Source organism: Oculina patagonica, chromosome 1, assembly GCF_052425735.1.
Source record: "Oculina patagonica isolate OP01 chromosome 1, crgOcupat, whole genome shotgun sequence".
NCBI classification, from domain to species: Eukaryota; Metazoa; Cnidaria; class Anthozoa; order Scleractinia; family Oculinidae; genus Oculina; species Oculina patagonica.
In genome coordinates, this window is record NC_135758.1 from 703464 (window position 1) to 708838 (window position 5375).

The 5375-nt window shown below is 37.4% G+C and overlaps 1 pseudogene; it reads right to left on the reverse strand.

The window, feature by feature from the left end:
* Positions 1–387: 387 nt before the first annotated feature.
* On the reverse strand, positions 388–1452 carry LOC144651912 (ras-related protein Rab-10 pseudogene; annotated as a pseudogene).
* Positions 1453–5375: the final 3923 nt, after the last annotated feature.

The window sequence follows — 5375 nt, forward strand, 5'->3', positions numbered from 1 at the left end:
TAAGAGACTCTTCTCTTTATAAGTCTTTATTTTTTCGGGAATATTGGGGGCCCTCCGCCTCATAGATAACACGATGACACTTACGTTTCATAGCATATTTAGATGTGATACATATCATTTTGTGTTATGTTACATTTCAAAACTGTTACATGTCGTGGTGCTGTCTGTGTTTGTTTGATTTTTATTTTTCTCTCTCTCATGGAAAGTTTGTCCTGCAAGCCAAAATATCGGGAAATATCAGAATATATATGTTCAACTGTTCGAGTTTGTTTTCTGATTTCTCAGAACTGGTCTTGCCTTATGTTAGAGTTTTACATTGACAAAGTAAGGGTTTCCAGGCGACACAGCTTGGGTACCCCCTCTATTGGAGAAGGGAGGGGAGAATTGTGGCAATTGACATCCATCCTTGACCACTGACATCGCCTCTACTTAGTTAATATAAAATGCTTTTAATTACAGTTGCTAATTATAATATTTAAAAAAAATTACAGAAGAAGAACATTGAAGAGCAATATCAATACTTGCAATACTTGCAGCTTTCATTGTATTCGTACTTAAGTGTTGCTAAATTTAGTTATGCATTGGCTGTTGGCTCCTAAGACGTAAAATATTCATAAAGTACCTGCCTCGAAAGGAAATGTAAACAAAACAGTGTGTTATAGCAACAACTGTGTGATCTTTCGCTGCTGCAAGGAAACTGAAATAGTCTTCTACACAAAATGTAATAATTAAATAAAGAAACTATTTTGTTCTCTCGATAATATAGTCGAGATGGAACATGCTATTAACAACATTTTTTCTCTTTGTTTTTCGGAAAGCGACTTTTCTTCTTAATCTCAACAATTGCTTCTTTTACGGGCTTGCCTTGTTCTTTTATACCCCATCCTGGCACGAATCTTTCCATAATTTCCTCCGCGATGCATTCAAACGCCTCATCTATACTTTCATTTTCCTTGGCGCTCGTTTCAAAGAAAGACATGTCGTATTCATTGGCTAGCTTCTCTCCTTCCTCGCGCTTGACAGCTCTGTGCTGGTGCATATCGCACTTGTTTCCTATAAGCAGTTTAATGACGTCTTCTTTAGCATGCTCATCGATTCTCCTCAACCATTTTGCAATGTTTTCAAACGAACTTCGGCGGGTAATGTCGTAAACAAGCATAATTCCCGCAGCAGTTCTGTAGTAAGACACGCTGATTGCGTGAAATCGTTCTTGCCCCGCCGTATCCCAGACCTGTAGACGAACTTTTTTACCTTCTACATCGATGGTGCGTAACTTGAAATCGATTCCTATGGTAGAAATGTAAGTCTGATTGAAGACATCGTCTGAAAACCTCCACATGAGACTTGTTTTTCCAACGCCAGCGTCTCCAAGCAGCAAAACCTTAAACATATAATCGTATGTTTCTTGATTTGAAATCTTTTTATACGCCATTTCAATATCTGGATGCTCTAGGACGCAGTCCGAACGAATTTTTTTTTACTTTGAAACTTTCTTTTTATAGATGCAGGTGGCACGCACGTTTTAAGCTCCGTAACGGGCCGTGATTGGCTAAAAAAATACTTAACGTCCAAGTGGAAAAACTGTAGTTGTCACAAGTCACGCCAGTTGTGGATTGAAGAGAAAGATTTAGTCAAACTTGAATATATGAAACGAACCTAGTAAAAAAAACCCCGTCCATTCAACTATGTGCACTTTTTTTTAAGAACGCGTATAATTTTGCTGAGCCTGAGGATTTTCTTATTTTAGCCCATACCTTTTCTTAATTTAAATTTTGGGGCAAATCTCAGCCTGAACGTTTTTATAAAATGGTTCTTACAGAAAAAAGGGTTTATTAAACTGATTGAACTTTACCTTATTATAGGAAATTAACGCGTCATGAAATTAACGCGAATTTCAAACATTCGCGTTAATTTAAGTCGCGTTAATTTTTGTTAACGTTAATTTCCGCACCGTTAATTAAGTGGAGCGTTAATTTCCATGACGTTAATTTCCATTATTTTGACCCCAATTTCTCGTTACAGTCCAGACGTTCTTAACTCCAAGGAAAAAAGCATTATTTTATCTGACACTATCATTGATACTGCGAAGAACGCTCAAAGTGGAAAAAGTACCATGAACATTGTTTTCGTTTAAAATTATACGCCTACAAGTGTTGAAATAAACTTGTTCCTGTTGTGTACGTCGCGTTAATTTCCTTCATTTTGAAATGCTACCCCCTCTGTCGCGTTAATTTCCTTTATTGAGAAGTATTTTTTCCTTCAATTCGCCTTAATTTAAGTCGCGTTAATTTCAAATACCTTAATTAACACAAGCGTTAATTTCCTATAATAAGGTAATTTGTCGCTTGCAGAAGAAACACAAGAAGCAACGAACTTAAATTTGGCAGTGAGAGGGGGCATGCCAAATAATGTAGTTCAGTTTTCAAATGCAAATAACATAAAAGTAAAACGGTAGCCCACACTACCGCTTGTCTGAGACTAAAAGCAACTGGGCGGTTTACATGTACCTCGGTTTGGAGCTGAGCAACACGAGATAGAGCGACGATTCATGGTTAGTTTTTAGGGAGCTTATTAAGCAAACTACGACGACAACGTGAACGAAAAATTCACCAAACAAAAGCTTTTATAAGAAAATAGCTCTTCACGGCGTTTTGAATCTTTTGTACATTTCCTGCCCGTTCTCTGCAAAAAATAAAAATAAAAAAACAACATAAAAAGACCTAACTCTGTATTCTGCGGAACGTGTACGGCGTCGGCTAAATTCTCGTATTTCTTTTTGGGGTTGAATTCTTTCTTTACATATTCAGCTTGAGCTAGTTCCCGAATAGGTACACTGAATACATCTGGATAATTGTGAGATTCTCGAGTACAAAAAAATTTTTTCCTCGGAGTTACCGTCTTTATTGCTTGAGCTCCCTTACATTAAGGAGAGCGCTATCTTATAACGGAATGTGCCAGGAAAGCTCAACAAGAAACATATATATTATAAATTAGCTATATACAAATGTGCTTCCCTTTCTCCACAAAACTCAGAAATATGCTTTAACACTGGGGGGTTTAAACAAAACATATAGACGCTACGGAAGTTCGGGGGCTGTTTTTATGGCTAATTTCAGATCGGTAGAGCTGAAGAAATATCAGCTTCCAGAAACCTCAAAGCATTATTGGGTAATGGTATATTACAGGAAGCTTCAGCGTGCGGCCTCAGCTGCCTGCAATATACCCAACAACGCTGTGAGCCGAAGTAATTTTCAATTAGAATTACCGACCCTCCTAAACCCCTATTTTCCTCTCTCTGCATTAAACGTCGATTTCAGTCGCTTCCGCACTGATGTTTTTAATTGAACCGTTTACTGTTTCACGTTTCTCGAGAGCAGAAAAAATAGGAAGGAAACAATACGTGAACTGTATAACGATAGATGTACAGCATCGACTTCAAGGAACAATTTAATTATCAACCGACACTACCGTTCTGCATTTGTCGGAAAATCATAACCGGTTTAAAAGGTAATCGCTCGCGCTCTATTCATGGACGGGACTATGCGGAGAACTACCTAAGCATGCTAAGGGATAGCCTGTTCCAGGCTCTCGGTTTATGGGGAAGGGCGAAGAAGCGCGCGAGCGCGGAAAACGATAGAGGGGGGAAGGGCTGGTGCAAACATAGGGAGGGTCACTGTTTTTCATGCAAGCACAAAGGGTAGGGTCATTATTTTTATGCAAAGTTGCTGGGGTCAAGGAGGTCAATCTAGAATTCCTCTGAAGTCACAGTCATTCTTCTGTAAATATGATATAGAACACATTCTTTATTTGATGACTGTAGAATATTAACATGGGTTTTTAACGACACTTCTTGGTCCTATGTCTAGATTCTCTCCTGACTTGAACAAACAGTAAGTTCTCAAAATTGAATGTAAATGTATCTTTTTAACGATTAATTACTGGTTTCTTGAAGTTATGTAAACTAGTTACTAGGGGGGGGGGGGCATGATAAATTATATAAAATAATTTGGGGGCCAACAGTTTTTCTGCACCTGAAATTGAAGGGGGGGGGGGGGGGTGTCTCCCCAAAACTGGTAGGCCAAAATAAAAATGCACCAGCTCTCCCCCTTCTAATTTATGACCGGTCACTAAGTGGAGAACTGCCGACAGTTTCATGCAAGGAACAGACAATAAACAGATGAAATGTTAACTGCTCAACTCAGTGATATTTGCTTTATTTACTTACTTGCTTACTAGCTTAATAATTAGTTGTATATCTGTGATACGTTAATTAATAATGTACCAATGTTTGTACTACTGAGTTCGTTTCTTTTGCTGAGTCTAGTGTCTTATCAACTTATTAATTCCAATGTAATATTATTATGTAAATCGCTTGTAATTTATCCGTATTTACTAAAGTAGTGTAGAACTTCCTAAACTTTGTACCTAGAATATCGTAAATAGTATCGTATATACTTTTTAACTTTGTAGTTTTTAATAGTTTTTTTACGATTTTATATAAAGGGCCACAAGTTTATTAGTGTTGTACACTATTTAGTGTCACCCTCTATTGTTTGTTGATGTAATACCTTTCATTTTAAAATGTTACCAACTGACATTACTTCCCGCCTAGCTGTTAGCTGTGCTATTTTGCAGAGAGAATGAAATTATTGGGGCAGTATCACGAGAAGTCCTCTAAGGTTCTTGCTGTGCTAGAACTGATCAAAAGCCGTTGCTGCGACGTGTCCCCACGTGTGCAGGGACCTTAAGTGACTCTCTTGCAAGCTACACCGTCAAACTTGAAAACGTCGGGCCGAGGTTTTGAAGTTTCTGGCCACTTCTTTCCCACCAGTCCGTAGCCAAACCGTTTTAGCAACGCCAGGCAACTATGACAACTGTTAGTGGATTTACCAGCACCGTCATTGGATTTTCAGGAAGCACTAAATCTTGGTGAGACTGCCCCTTTAACGTGTATATTTTATTACATTAAAAAACTCATTAATAATTCATAAAGAAAATACAAAAGAAATTAATGTTTAATTAGTGCGTCTTTATATCTGATAAAGACACGGCTAAACTTTACGTCCAATTTTCTAGGCCAAAATAATCCCAAATCTAAATATTAGTGCAAGAATGAGTTGATCTACATCAGAAGATTTTTAAGCCGTTCAACAAATTCGTAGTTCGTGTTTTATCAAGTCTAAAACACTCGGCTGCCCCTCGTGTTTTAAACTTAATAAAACACTGCTGCTTATTTATTAAACATTCAATCAATCAATCAATCAATCAATAAATTTGTGGCCCTCTCCTATGTACTAAAAAAATTAAGAATCTACTATAAACAATAATCTAATTTAAAATTTAGTTAAAACCTAATTTAAAATCGAAATGTAAGT